Consider the following 16618-nt stretch of genomic DNA (forward strand, 5'->3'; position numbering starts at 1 on the left):
TTTACATAAGGTCAGGAAGATCCCCTGGAGGAGGGCATGGCGACCCACTCCAATATTCCCTCTGAGGAAATTTCATGGACAGAGGAGGCTGGGGGGCTGTGGTGCACAGGGGCGCAAAGAGTCCAACGTGACTGAAGAAGCTGAGCATGCACACGCAAACATATGCCTACGTGCTACATTTTTTCAATAAAAATAATAAGTTTCTAAGATAAAAATAAATAATAACATTCTTCCTTTGATCTTTTTCAATAATATAAAAGCATAAAATCCATTCTTAGCTTTCAAGCCATGCAAAAACAGGTGGAGGGCCAGATTTGACCCATGGGCCATAGTTTCCTGACCCCTGACCTAACTCACAAAAAGCCCCCAGCCCAAATGGATTTACTAAATGATTTTCACTAACCTGCAAGAATCAGATAATGTCTATGACATTTAAACTGTTTTTGAGCATAGGTCAAACTAATGAACATTTACAGAGCATCCAATGTGTCAAGAAATGTATCAAGCTCACTATACCACTATTTAAACAGCTCCAATTAGTAGGCTTCCCATGTTCTAGATGAGTAAACTGAGGTTCGGAGAGGGTAACTTGCCAAAGATCACAAAGCTAGGGAATGAAAGGATTGGTTTTTGAGCCTGGATCTCCTGTCTCCGGACTCCATACTGTTACTTGTGAGAGTGTTGAATAATTACATCCCTTTGTCATTCATTCCGAGCTCTGAATCAAATGAAAAATATCCACAGGCGTAAAATATCAATAGCTGTCAAAAGATCAGCTCCAGAAAGCTGAATTCTAGGGCAAAATGAACTTTCCCAAGCATAACTGAGTAGCTACTGTCTTCTGGCTCCATCCCCTGGCCTGCCCCAGTGAGCTTAAACAAAAGGTGGGAGCAGAAAGAAAAAAGAAAACAATCAAAAAAAGAGAAAAGAAAGAAAAAATAAAACAAACAAAAAAGATGGCAGAAGCAGAGCAGCAATGAACGAACAAGGAGAATGATTAACACCTACATTCCAGAGCGTTGTAAGAACTGCAGACAATTATACCCCAGAACAGGGCTTCCCTGGTGGTTCAGACGGTAAAGAATCTGCCTGCAATGCGGGAGACCCAGGTTCCATCCCTGTATGGAGAAGGTCCCCTGGAGAAGGAAATGGCAACCCACTTCAATATTCTTGTCTGGAGAATTCCATAGATACGAGAGCCTGGTGGTTTATATTCCGACTCTCGCAAAGAGTTGGACAAGACTGAGCAGCTAACACACACACACACACACACACACACACACACACACACACACACACACACAGCCCAGAATAACCTCCAAGCGAAGGAACGAGTAGAGGTGAGAAAAGAGCCTGCAGCCAGGCTGGATCCTAAAGGAGCCAATGAGGGGTGTGGCTCACAAACTCAACAATCCATTGCCCAATTTCACAGCCAGTTCTTGCGGGGACTTCCCTGGTGGCTCAGACGGTAAAGCGTCTGCCTACAATGAGAGAGACCCGGGTTCGATCCCTAAGATGTGGAGAAGGAAATGGCAACCCGCTCCAGTACTCTTGCCTGGAAAATCCCATGGACGGAGGAGCGTGGTAGGCTACAGTCCATGCGGTCGCAAAGAGTCGGACGCGACTGAGCGACTTCATTTTCACTTTCTCCTTGCGGGAGGATGAAGACCTCCCTCCTACAGGTAGACAAAGAGTGGGGTTATAAGCAGCTCTACTCCAAACAATGTATGGACCATAAGGATCATGGAAATTATGTTTACAGTCGCCAAGAGCTATATACAATGTAAACAACCACCGACTGCCATCCATACGCTGATACAAAATAGGGTCCAAGATGCAGTACTGAGCGAGAAGAGGAAGCTAGGGAACTCCACGCAGGACATGATTTTATCCGCTAGCAGAGTGGCTGCAGATGGAGGAGGCGCCCTCCAGTGGCCAGCATTATAATCACAAGTCTTCCACCAGCCGACTCTTAAGGGAATACTGCCGCCTTGTGGTCCGCGCGCTGTACTGCGTCCCGTGCCTCTGGTCTGAAGCGGATGACTGAGGCGGGGCCTGGAGGACACCGGCTTAATTTCATCCACGCCTGGGAAGGGCAGTAAGAAATGACGCCGTTCTGGAAGAAGTCCCTTTAGCCTAGTTTAAATTTCCAAAAGACTGTCTCGTTTGTCCCTTTAGAAAAAGGCTGAGATTCAAACCCTGCTATCACCAGGCAGATTCTCATCCTCATCCATCAGTCACAGCAAAAAAATTATTAATAGCTTGCTTGGCAAAGAGACCAGGGAGTGCCAGACACAACCTCTGCCCCAGGAGACCTGCAGTCTAGGATGAGAAGATGATGATAGATGGAAAGATATTGATATTGGCAAATGCAAAGCAGGGGGTTAGTAATACATTAATAGAACAAACAGGATTTTACTTATTTATGATTTACAGATCAGTTCTTTCCAAAAACTATTTAAGTGAGTTACAGTATTAGAAGGGAAGGAGGTGCTGAATCATTTAAGACAGAGAGATCCCAAGACTTGAAGATGGAAGAACAGACATTAATGCAAACATGAGTTATTGACCTTCAACTTTCAGAGTCAATCTGTAGTCAAAGCACTTAATTTATGACAAAGGAGGCAAGACTATACAATAGAGGGAAGACAGTCTCTCCAATAAATGGTGCTGGGGAAACTGGACAACTGCATGTAAAAAATGAAATTAGCACAAACTTTAACACCATGCTGTTGTTCAGTAGCTAAGTCATTTCTGAGTCTTCGTGACCCGTGGACTGCAGCGTGCCAGACTCCTCTGTTCTCCACTCTCTCCTGAAGTTTGCTCCAATTTATGTCCACTGAATCAGTGATGCTATCTAACCATCTCATCCTCTGCTACCCCCTTCTGCTTTTGCCCCAGTCTTTTCCAGCATCAAGGTCTCTTCCAAAGAGGACGCTCTTCGCATCAGGTGGCCAAAGTATTGGAACTTCAGGATCAGTCCTTCCAATGAATATTCAGGGTTGATTTCCTTTAGGATTGACTGGTTTGATCTCCTTGCTGTCCAAGGGAATCTCAAGAGTCTTCTCCAGCACCACAATTCAAAAATATCTAAGACATACACAAAAATAAACTCAAAATGGATTAAAGACCTAAATGTAAGACTGGACACTATAAAACTCTTAGAGGAAAACAAAGAACATGCTCTGACATAAATCGCAGCAGTATCTTTTTTGAGTCTTCTCCCAGAGTAATGGAAATAAAAACAAAAATAAACAAATGGGACCTAGTTAACTCAAAAGATTTTGCACAGCAAAGCAAGTGGTAAACAAACCAAAAAGGCAACCCAAAGAATGGGAGAAACTATCTGCAAATGATGCAACTGACAAGGGATTAATCTCCAAATTTACAGTTCATGCAGCTTAATATTATAGGAGCAAACAATCCAATCAGTAGATGGGCAGAAGATCTAAATAGACATTTCTCAAAAGACATTCAGAGGGCCAAGAGATACATGAAAAGATGTTCAACATTTCTGGTTGTTAGAGAAATGCAAGTCAAACTATAATGAGCCATTCAGTCAGAATGGCTATCATCAAAAAAAATCTACAAACAATAAATGCTATAGAGAGTGTGGAGAGAAGGGAGCCCTCCTCCACTGTTGGTGGGACTGTAAATTGGCACAACCACTGTGGAGAAGAGTATGGAGGTTCCTTCAAAGACTGAAACTAGAATTACCATATGATCCTGCAACCCCACTCCTGGGCATATGTCTGGATAAAAACATTGCAGCACTGTTTATAATAGTCAAAGCTTGGAAGCAACCGAAATGTCCATCAGCAGCGGAGTGATTCAAGGGGATGTGGTGTATTTACATATACAATGGAGTATTAGTCACAAAAAAAGCATGAAACTATGCCATTTGCAACAATGTAGATGGACCTAGAGATTATCTTGTTAAGTCAGAGAAAGACAAATATCAGATGATATCACTTATATGTGACATCTACAGCATGATACAAGTGAGTGAAAGCCACTCAGTTGTGTCCAACTCTTTGTGACCCCATGGACTATACAATCCATGGAATTCTCCAGGCCAGAATATTGGTGTGGGTAGCCACTCCCTTCTCCAGAGGATCTTCCCAACTCAGGTATCAAACCCTGGTCTCCTGCATTGCAGGCAGATTCTTTACCAGCTGAACCTCCAGGGAAGCCCTGATACAAGTGAACTTATTTACAAAATGGAAACAGACTCACAGACATGGAAAACAATTCATGGTTCAAATTTATGGTTACCAAAAGTGGAAGGGAGGAGAAGGATAAATTAGGAGTAAGGGGTTAACAACCCTAATGGCAGAAAGTGAAGAGGAACTAAAGGTGAAAGAGGAGAGTGAAAAAGGTGGCTTAAAACTCAGCATTCAGAAAACGAAGATCATGGCATCTCGTCCCATCACTTCATGGCAAATAGATGGGGAATCAGTGGAAACAGTAACAGACTTTGTTTTCTTGGGTTCCAAAATCACTGTGGATGGTGACTGCAGCCATGAAATTAAAAGATGTTTGCTACTTGTAAGAAAAGTTATGACAAACCTCGACAACATATTAAAAAGCAGAGACATCACTTTGCTGACAAAGGTCCAATTAGTCAAAGCTATGGTTTTTCCAGTAGTCAGGTACGGATGTGAGAGCTGGACCCTAAAGAAGGCTGAACGCTGAAGAACTGATCGTTTCAAGTATGTGCTGCTGGATAAGACCCTTGAGAGTCCTTTGGACAGCAAGGAGATCAAACCAGTCAATCCTAAAGGAAATCAATGCTGAATGTTCATTGGAAGGACTGGTGCCGAAGCTGAAGCTCCAATACTTTGGTCACCCAATGAGAAAAGCCAACTCATTGGAAAAGACCCTGATGCTGGGAAAGATTGAGGGCAGGAGGAGAAGGGAGTGACAGAGGATGAGATGGTTGAATGACATCAGCGACTCAATGGACATGAGTTTGAACAAACTCCAGGAGATAGTGAAGGACAGAGAAGTCTGGCATGCTGCAGTCCATGGGGTTGCAAAGAGTTGGACACAACCAAGCTACTGTACAGCAACAAATGGGATTAACAGATACAAAACAGATGTCAAATAAACAACAGGGAACTATATTCAATATCTTGTAATAATCTATAATGGAAAAGAATCTGGAAAAGAGTTTATATATATATGGGCTTCCCTGGTGGCTAAGCCAGTAAAGAATCCGCCTGCAATGCAGGAGACCCAAGTTTGATCCCTGGGTCAGGAAGATCCCCTGGAGAAGTGAATGGCTACCCACTTCAGTGTTCTTGCCTGGAGAATCCCATGGACAGAGGAGCCTAGCGGGCTGCAGTCCATGGGGTCACAAGGAGTTGGACACGACTGAGCAACTAAGCACACACGTATGTGTAAATATATGAATCAGTTTACTATACGCCTGAAACTAGCGCAGTATTTTAAATCAACTATAGTGCAATAAAATAATAAAGAAATTTTAAGAGTGGCCTCTAGGCAGTAATGCCAGGGACTGGGGAAGTGGGGCGGGGTAGGGGGGCGTAGACAGAAGACTGTTACTTTTCACTTCGAATTCTTTTATATCATTTGGGTTTTTTTAAGCTGTACAGTAGGCAATAAAATTATGCACTTTCTTTTCCCTTCCCGTATTTCTCTTTATATCATGATTCCACTACCAATGAGATTTCCAAACCTCAACCACAGTCCAGATATAAATAAAGACTATTTCTAGGAATTGGACCACAAGCAGAATCTATTTGTACTCACACATTTCCTACCCTGATTAAAAATTCTCTGGTCAGTAGGAAGGAGGAGAAAGCTGGACCTCTTCAAGATCTTCTAAGAACAGTCATGGGAAATGCTTACATGGGCGTCCTAAAAACACCTTGAGACTTGTTTCTCAACAAATTCTTCTCCTGGAGACAGGGCTACTAGAACTCTTGAATGAACTTGGAGATCTCAGAATAGAGGGGTCTGGGTTCCAGTTCTTGTCCTGGGGAGGGATGGGTAGCAAGCCCCAAGACTTTTGCACACCCTAGAAGGGCTGGAAGGAACTCGCAGATCCCCACTGTGGCCCTGGTGGCAGCTGCTGAAAACCTGTTCTCCCTATGGCTGAGAGGGACGGGGTTGGCAGGTTGCTAGGCTGTGGCCCTGGGAGCCCCTAAAAACTTAGACAAGATGATGAAGCAGATGCACTCTGACCACTGTGGTCAAAGGGCAGGGGCCTTGGGTTGTCCGCAGGGTGGTTGAGGTTAACAGAGATGAAGGTTATGCTGCGTCGCTGGCGGCGCCTCCTTTCCATCTCTTCCTCCTTCCCTCCCGCCCCCTCGCTCTCTTGCTCTGTCCCTGGCCCCCGCCTGCCCCTCCCACTCTCTCTTGCTCTGGTCCCCCTCCTCACTCTGCCCTGGCAACCCTCCCACGTCTTCCCCTAGAAAGCCCAGAGCCACTGTATTTAGAATCACCTCTTTGGAGCTTTAACCAACCTCTGATTTTAAATGGTGTATCAATCCTTCGAAATCTCACTGAAATGATGTTGTTGAAAGTGAAAGTCACTCAGTCATGATCCGGGTCTGATCCTGATTCCTGATCCGAGTCTCCTGCATTGCAGGCAGATTCTTTACCATCTGAGCCACCAGGGTAGCCCATGGGAAGGGCTACAGGGTGTCCTGCTGAAAATAAAAAGGTTAAGAATCTGCTTGCAATGCTGGGTTCAATCCCTAGGTCAGGAAGATCCTCTGGAGGAGGAAATGGCACCCCACTCCAGTATTCTTGCCTGGAGAATCTCATGGACAGAGGAGCCTGGCGGGCTACAGTCCAGGGGATTGCAGAGTCGTTCACGACTCACTTACCTCCCAGACTGCCTTGCCACTAGCGGTAGCCATGGAACCCTGTTTTGGCCAAAGTAAAGTCCACTTGGGGACTTCCAAGGACACTTTCTTGAATTAAGGTGGCAAAGTAAGCAGGCATGAGCTTCCTGCTTTGCCCTTCCCCATTCCTCCTGCCCAGCAGTGATCTAAGGGCCCAGAAGGACGCCAGAACATGAAAGCCACAGGGTGAGAAAGGCAGGAAAGACAGAGGGAAACAGGGCGTCAGCGTCTACCATAGACCATTCCCACTGGATTTCTTGTTACACTTTAAAGAAAAATCAATACTTCCCCGGTTAAACCACTTGATCAGGTTTTGTCAGGGGCCTTTGAACCCAATCTGTAATCCATGCAGTTGCTGTTGGTTGAATATTATATACGGAGTTAAACAGCTACATCCCTTCCCCCATCCCACAGTCAGACAAAGAGACCTTTCCCCTTCAGAGGCCAGAGTTTTATCTTTACAAGAAAAGAAATAAGCATAAGACTTTGGACTGGAGCTGGGGATGTGAGGCCCATCAGAAAGCTAAGTAAACGCAGGGGTGGGGGCTAAGATGAGACGGGCAAATAGAAACCACACACCAACCCCTGGGAGCATCAGCCGCCTTCCCCAGTTCTCCGCCAGACTGCTAAATCAGGGAGAGCGGTGCTTGGTTGGGTTTGAGTTAGGGTCAGGGACAGAGTGGAACTCAGCTCACTACCTCTAGCCAAACCCAAACAATCGTAAGCTGCGTTCTGATGGAAACAGGCACATGACCAACGTGAGTACAAAACAGTCATATTCAAAGCGTGCGTTTGAGAGACAGAGATATGGACTTTAAGAAGCAGAGATTACCCTGGATTGTCCAAGAGGGGCCAGTTTAATCACAAGGGACTTCACAAGAAGGAGACAGGAGGGTCAGAGTCCAGCAGGCAATGAGATGATGGCAGGAAAGAGAAAAGGGGAAGTAACAACAGAAGCAGAAGTGAGAAAGGGGGAGAGAGATTTAAAGATGCGAGGCTGTCAGCTTTGAAAATGGAGGGATGGGCCTTCCCAGGTGGTCTCCAGTGCCTAAAACTCCACACTCCCAATGCAGGGGGCACGAGTTCGATCCCTGGTCAGGAAACTAAGATCCCACATGTAGCAACTAAGACTTCACATGCCTCAACTAAGATCCAGCCGAGCCAAAATAAATAAATGTTTTTAAAAAGAAAAAATATGGAGGGAGAGGCCATGAGTCAGGAATAAAGTGTTAAGTGTTAGTTGCTCAGTCATGTCCGACTCTCTGCAACCCCGTTGGACTGTAGCCTGCCAGGTTCCTCTGTCTGTGGAATTCCCCAGGCAAGAATACTGGAGTGGGTTGCCATTCCCTTCTCCAGGGGATCCTCCCAACCCAGGGGTCAGCCTCCTCCTGCATTGCAGGCAGATTCTTTACCATCTGAGCCACCTGGCCTCTAGACACTAGATAAGACAAGAAAATGGATTTTTTTTCTAGACCCTCCATATAGGACACAATCCTCCAGCCCGTTTTGGACTTGTGACCTCGAGAATTGTAAGATAATAAATTTGTCTTGTTTTAAGCCACCAAATTTGTGATAATTTGTTACGGCAGCAATGTGAAACTCATACAGTTGGGGAGTGATTTATGCTGTGCAGCGGGGTGGGGGACCAGAGGGGAAGTCTTCACAGAGGGTTTTATTTAAACTGGGTTTTAAAGTACAGAAAGGAGGGGGTCCAGTGGTTAAGTCTCTGAGTTCCCCATGCAGGGGGCATGGGTTTGATCCCTGGTCGGGGGACTAAGATCCCACATGCCACATGGTATGGCAAAATAATAATAATAATTTGAATTGGGAGAGGAGAAGGAAACAGAGAAGGACATTTCGGGCAGGAGACCCAGCCTGGAGGAGGAGGGGGCTGGGTAATATGCTGTCCAGACCAGCCTGCTTGAGGGCGGAAATGTAACCAGGCAGGACCCTGTGGAGCCTTCCCAGGACAGATCCCCACGTGTTCTGTGCTGGCTCTTGTCCGGCAATTTAACTCCGTTCCATCTGCCTGGAGATAGTGTCAGATCCCAAAGGTTAAGGGTTCAGACCCACAACGGCTCCCAATCCACTTTCAATACCAATTGTAGCTATAGGTCCCGGATTACTCACAACTGTCCAGCTTGAGGGCAAATCAGCAGCTCCCATGATCTCTGCCTCAGGGTCTATTAATTTGTTAGAGCAGCTCCCAGAACTCAGGGAAACGCTTATGTTCACCAATTTATTACAGGATATGATAAAAGATACAGATGAAAAACCAGATGAAGGGTGCGTGGGGTGAGGTCGGGGGGGCCCTGAGTGCAGGAGCTTCAGTCCTCATGGAGTTGGGGTGCGCCACCATCCTGGAATGTGGATGTACCCACCAACCTGAAAGCTTAACCTGAACCGCATACTATTGGGGTTTTACGGAGGCTTCCTCTCGTGTTTGACTCTTTTGCAGCCCCATGGGCTGTAGCCCAGCAGGCTCCTCTGTCCATGGGATTTCCCCAGGCAAGAATGCTGGAGTGAGTTGCCACTTCCTACTCCAGGGGATCTTCCCAACCCAGGGATCAAAACCTGCAACCCCTGCATCGGTAGGCAGGTTCTTTACCACTAAGCCACCAGGGAAGCCCTTCCTCTCCCAGGCATGATCAATTATTATCTCCATTTCCAGCCCCTTTCCCCTCTCTGAAGGAATAGATGGGGCTGAAAAGTCTACACTTCAAATCACAGCCTGGTCTTCCTGGTGACACCCAGGAGCCCACCCAGAGTCACTTGACTAGAACAAAACATTCTCCTAGTGTTCTTATCACTTAGGGATCTACACCTCTTTTAGAAGCTTTGAGTCAGGAATCAGGGACAGAGACCAATATTTACATAGACTACCTTTTATATCACAACTTGCATCTAGGCAGATGGGTACCATTGTTTGCAACCAGAAACTGTGACTAACACAAGTGGTCTGGTCTCTACAGCTAGTTACTAATTTCCCTACAGTCAGTGTGGATCTTTGAGAGCTTTTCTATCCCTCTAAGCGCAGACCATGCAGACCATGCTATATCAGGTTTGTGCCCAGCGGAATTAGGGAAACATAGTCAGGGGAGGGCCCTGAAGCCTAAAGTGTGGTGTTGTAGCTCCTTGCCAAGCCCAGGGACAAACAGTGAACAAACAGCCCAAAGACAGAAGCCCAACAGACCCCAGCTGAATTCCAATGAGGCACCAAAGCTTTTGGCTGCTTGCCGCCTATGTGCTTTCTCCACTTCTCCCCAAATGGGGGCCAAGCAGGGTCCCTTACTGTCCCTAGGAAAATTTAGCAGCTTATCATCTTGAGAATTTACCCAGCCTGCCTTGCAGAGTTGCCTAATTCCAGCAAGTAGTGTGAGGTGTGCTTGGTTCCTTAAAGGGTCTTACATTTCAGAAGCATATTTATTTGCTGTTTCCTTCCTGGACTTGGCAATTTGGATGCTATGTGCATTTGACACAGGGAAACATTCCAAAGAGACCAATGACTGGATTCTTGTCCAAGGCAGTAACACAGCTATAAACTCCATTTAAAATCTATGGCTCCCCAAAACTATTTAGAAACAATTCTCATAAATTTTTGTGAACTCTTGGTAGAAAGAAAGTCATAATTCATGGATATTCCTGCAACATAACTTATTTCCTGCTTCACCTCCCACATGTATCATAACCTTTGACCCCAAAAACTTACTTTATGGATTTTTCTTAGAGGATTAATCAAAATGCACCTGAGGATTTAGGAATAAAAATGTTCATTGAGTATTATTGCTAATAGCACAACATAGAAAACATTTAATAGCATGGAAATGCTCACAAATAATGCTACCTGGGTGAAAAAAAGTGTGAAATATAGCATTCTAATAGAGAGAGAATACACCAAAAAATTTAACTGTGAGTGGCTCCAGGGGTCAGAGAAGGCAATGACACCCCGCTCCAGCACTCTTGCCTGGAAAATCCCATGGACGGAGGAGCCTGGTGGGCCGCAGTCCATGGGGTCGCTAAGAGTTGGACACGACTGAGTGACTTCACTTTCACTTTTCACTTTCATGCATTAGAGAAGGAAATGACAGCCCACTGCAGTGTTCTTGCCTGAAGAATCCCAGGGACAGGGGAGCCTGGTAGGCTGCCGTCTATGGGGTCGCACAGAGTCGGACACAACTGAAGTGACTTAGCAGCAGCAGCAGCAGCTCCAGGGGTCAGAATCATAGCCATTTTCATTTGGTTCTTTTTACTTTATCATTCTCTGTCTATAATAAATACACCCCTTACCTGAAAATGTATTTTTGCATCCAATTTAGTATTTCCATGGTTGATTAGTCTAAAGAAGAATCTTCCGTTATGCAAGTAAAATAAGTATGTTCTTTTATTCAAATGTTGAGTTTAAATTATAATTACCATCCATCAGAATCCTCAGAACTCCAAATCTCAGCCCAACCGCTGCCCAGTGCTGAAGAACCCCTCATCTGAATGAAGTTGGCCCATTTTTTATTCAATAAACATTTGAGCAGTTACCGTGTGCCAGGCTCTGTGCCAGGCCCACGGAGGTGCTGGGAATTGCTCCAAGGAATATAAAAGTTCTCCAAGATCCACACTGACTGTAGAGAAATTATCACCTAGCTGTAGAGACCAGATTGATTATATTAGTCAAAGTTTCTGGTTGTGTACGATGCTATCCATCTGCCTAGAGGAAGGCTATGATATGAAAATTTATATCTCTCTATATATATAAAGCACTGAATACAGCAACCCAGATGTTGCCCATTATGGAGCTGTCACTACCTCTAGGACACAGCCCCCAAGTGGGCACCGATGTGACTCTACCCAGAAAGTGGATTCCGGCCACCTCCATCTGAAGCCCAGTGTTTTTCTCCCATGGCAATAAGTCATGCTCACTGATCAGTTCACAAATACCCAGACCATGCCAGTTTCATTCTTCCCAAGACCTGTTGTCTCAGACTTCTGGGAATTTGCTCTTTTGAGTTTCTGAACCAGTTGTTTTTTATCCAACAAATGTTCTTGAAGACCTTCAGAGAGCAAAGCACTGTTCTGGCCTCATTTAACAAATGTAACTATTCATAAGATGTCCATAGCTTAGTCTATGGCAGAAAAGTCCACCAAGGACTATACTCAGTGCTGGGAACTTCCGTGGAAAAGTGGCAATGCCACGGCAGGAAGCTTAACAGATAGACCCCTCTTCAGATAGCTGCCTGTTCATTGGGAACTGCTACGACAGCTGCAGATTTATTTGGGGGCCTAATTTTAATCATTCCCAACCAATTTCTATTCCCCCTAGCCTACCCACCCGGATGAACTGAACTGAGCACTCTGACTCTGGGCTTTTAAGAAACAAAGGCTCATTCATCATTCATGGAACGCTTGAAGAAAAAGGAAAACCAAAAATGGCACAAATTTCCCAGTCTCCTAATTCCCTACTCTAGATCCCATGAAGAAGACTGTCACCAATCCCAGTCTGGATGAGTTTACAAAGGACAAGATCTCAATGGCTCCTTCCAGACAGTGGTAATGCCCAGGTCAGCAACAGCAGCATCACCTAAGAACTCATTAGAAATGCAAATTACTGTCTTCCACCCACCCACCACCCACCCCCACCTCCCTAACTTACCCCTCACCCCACACTCTACACTCCACTCCCCGAAAGACCTACTGAGTCAGAAGCATTGGAGTGGGGGCCAGCAATCTATATTTCACTTCCAAGTGACTCTGATGGTCAGTAAGATGAGGCCATGGCTCAGCCATATGACTCACACCCTTTCCATCATGGGGAGCGGCCCAGGGTCAGGGTCTGGGATTAGGGGCACCATCCTCCAAGACAGATCTAACATTGACTTTCACGAAATTCCTCCCACCCTGTTTATCAGAGCAGAAGCGATTGCTTATTGCTTTCAAGGCTGACACAGCAGAAAACAAGGGACCTGTATTCCATGCCCTGTTTCCTTCTCAGACCTCTTGAGACTATCGTTGAAACAGCCAGCTTGTCTTCTTGGGGAGGCCAGTATAAAAAATTATTACATGGGGACTTCCCTGGTGGTCCCGTGGCTAAGACTCTGAGCTCTCAATGCTGGGTGCCCAAGTTCAATCCCTGGTCAGGGAATTAGATCCCACAAGCCACAACTAAGAGTTTGAATGTTGTCACTAAAGATTCCACATGCCACAATGAAGATGGAAGATCCCACATGCCACAACTGAGACCCAGCACAGCCGAATGAATAATCTTTAGGTTGGTGAAAAAGTAATTGTGGATTCAGATCATGAATGTTAAATCATTATAACTAGGTTCAAACACATCTTTATTAATCAAATTAGGAACCATTACAATCAACACATTTTTGCCAATGAGAAATGTTTATTTATTCCTGTAACGTAAAAATCCATGCTTCATACTTACAGGGCAGCAATGGAGAAACAGACATACAGAATAGACTTACCGACATGGAGAGAGAGGAGGAGAGGGTGAGATGTATGGAAAGAGCAACGTGGAAACTTACATTCCCATATGTAAAATAGATAGCCAAGGGGAATTTGCTGTGTGGCTCAGGAAACTCTATCAGGGGCTCTGTATCAACCTGGAGGGGTGGGATGGGGAGGGAGATGGGAGGGAGTTGCAAGAGGGAGGAGATATATGTATACCTATGGCTGGTTCATACTGAGGTTTGACAGAAAACAAAATTCTGTAAAGAAATTATCCTTCAATAGAAAAATAAATAAGTTCAAAAAATAAAAATCCATGCTTTAGGATTTGACGAGCTCTTGGAAAGCATTCTTTTTTTTTTTTTTTTTTTTGCCTCCTGCTGCTTGTGGAAGCATTTTCCCTGCAAAAAGTTTCGAGGCACTTGAAGAAGCAGTAATCAGTTGGCAAGAGGTCGGGTGAATATGGCGGTTGAGGCAAAACTTCATAGCCCAATTCATCCAACTTTTGAAGCGCTGGTTGTGCAACATGCAGTTGGAAATTGTCGTGAAGAAGAATTGGGTCATTCTGTCGATCAGTGCTGGCTGCAGGCCTTGAGGTTTGCGGTGCATCTCATCGATCTGCTGAACATACTTCTCAGATGTAATGGTTTCCCCGGCATTCAGAAAGCTGTAGTGGATCGGACAGGCAGCAGACCACCAAATAGTGATCACGACCTTTTTCTGATGCAACTTTGGTTTTGCAAAGTGCTTTGGAGCTTCTTCTCAGTTCAACCACTGAGCTAGTCATCACTGGTTGCATAAAATCCACTTTTCAGCACATATCACAATTCGATTGAGAAATAGTTCGCTGTTGTTTCATACAATAAGAGAAGATGATACTTCAAAACGATGATTTATTTGATTTTCAGTCAGCTCATGAGGCACCCACTTATCAAGCCTTTTCACCTTTCCAATTTTCTTCAAATGCTGAACAACAGTAGAATGGTTGACACTGAGTTCTTTAACAAGTTCTTGGGCAGCTGTAAGAAAATCAGCTTCGACGATCCTGTCGATTGGTCATTGGCAACTTCTGACGGCCGGCCACTGCACTCCGCATCTTCAAGGCTCTCGTCTCCTTTACAAAACTTCTTGAACCACCACCGTACTGTATGCTTGTTAGCAGTTCCTGGGCCAAATGCCTTGTTGATGTTGCAAGTTATCTCTGCTGCTTTATAACCCATTTTGAATTTGAATAAGAAAATTGCCCAAATTTGCTTTTTGTCTAACATCATTTCCCTAGTCTAAAACAAATAGATATAAACAGCAAGTGATGTCATTAGCAAAAAACTGAGTGAGAAATGCACATTAAAATGGTGTATAACCATATTTATTTAAGACTGTAGTCCAATATCAAACAACAAAGTTCACAAATGCAAAACTGTGATGACTTTTGCACCAACCTAATCAATAAATACATAGTTTTTAAAAAAGAAAGAAATTATTATATGTATGACTGGGTCTTGCTGACCCACACGCTTTGATTCACATTGCATTTTCAGCCAAAATGCATTCACTATTTGAACCATCTATCCTCCATGGATGAAGAAGGCGATGGCGCCCCACTCCAGAACTCTTGCCTGGAAAATCCCATGGACGGAGGAGCCTTGTAGGCTGCAGTCCACAGGGTCATGAAGAGTCGGACAGGGCTGAGCGACTTCATTTTCACTTTTCACTTTCATGCATTGGAGAAGGAAATGGCAACCCACTCCAGTGTTCTTGCCTGGAGAATCCCAAGGACGGTGGAGGCTGGTGGGCTGCCGTCTATGGGATCGCAGAGTCAGACACGACTGAAGCGACTTAGCAGCAGTAGCATCCTCCATGGAAGGGGAAAAAAAAGCAACTATAGAGTTAGGTTGTTCTATCATACTGAAGCCTTAACTTCTTTTCTCAAGAAGTGAAGTTAGGCAAATTACAATTGTAGCAGGAAGAACTGCAGGTTTCCTGGTCAAGGTTATGGCATAGCACATTTATGGCTGAAGCAGGCTTCCTTTCCACATCCTTGGCCTTTATCTGATATTGAATTCATCCCCTGGCTTGTGCTGGCAAACTGGATCCCCAAGAGGTACCCCAGTGATAGAGCGACGTAGGCTGGGATTCAACACAGCTGTAGACAAGGCACAGTTGAGTATGACACAGATTCTACTACCCGGAGAAGAGACGGGAAGATGCTTCTAGAGTGCCTTGTGTGTAAAACAGCAGGGTAGTGACAGAACTCTCAGCTTAATAGCTGCCTAGGGGGAATTGCATAAATAACAATCGCCAGATGTGGGGTTGAGTTAGCCACAGCGGTCAGAAAGTCAATAACAGAACTTTGGTTGTTGACACCTTCTGGCCTGGATCTCTGCAGACTCCCGAGAAAAACCAGGACTTAGAAAATAACTGAGTTCCCTCTGCACAATGTCCCCCACCCCGCCATAGTTCTTCTTCTAATTCAAAGCTTCAGGCCCTGTGAGCTTTTGCCACTATTTTACACAATAATATAGTGGTTCATGGCACTAATCTATCAGTATCTTGCAGTTGTTTTGCTGGATAGAAACGTAAACATTTTTTTTGAAGGTCACTATTGTTCATTGTTCAGTCCGGTCCGCTCTCTGCACCAGATGGCCAAAGTATTGGAGCTTCAGCATCAGTCCTTCCAATGAATATTCGGGGTTGATTTCCTTTAGGACTGACTGGTTTGATCTCCTTGCTTTCCAAGGAACTCTCAAGAGTTTTCCTCAGCACCACAGCTCAAAAGCATCAAATTTTCAGGGCTCAGCCTTCTTGATTGCCCAACTTTCACATTCATACTTGACTATTGGGAAAACCATAGCTTTGACTATACAGATCTTTGTAGGCAAAGTAGGTTTGTCATAGCTTTTCTTCCCAGGAGCAAGCATCTCTTAATTTCATGGCTGCAGTCACCTTTCGCAGTGATTTTGGAGCCCAAGAAAATAAAACCTGTCACTGTTTCCACTTTTTCCCCTTTTATTGCCATAAAGTGATGGGACCGGATGCCATGATCTCAATTTCTATTTGGATAAAATGTAAACTTCTATTTGAATGTGGCTATGGTAACAGTAATCTAGGGAGGCTGGGTAGTGGGGAATACAGGTGATTGGTTCAATCATCTGGATGGAGGTGGGGGTGTCAGAAACTTTAAGGCTCTGGGACAAAGAGGAGTATAAATGTGAAACACACACACAAAATTGTACTTATGGTTGAAGGAATTTAAGAGCTGGGATCCTGAGGCTCAGAAGAAGGCAGACTCCTTAGTG

This window comes from Budorcas taxicolor, chromosome 25 (assembly GCF_023091745.1).
Source record: "Budorcas taxicolor isolate Tak-1 chromosome 25, Takin1.1, whole genome shotgun sequence".
Taxonomy (NCBI): Eukaryota; Metazoa; Chordata; class Mammalia; order Artiodactyla; family Bovidae; genus Budorcas; species Budorcas taxicolor.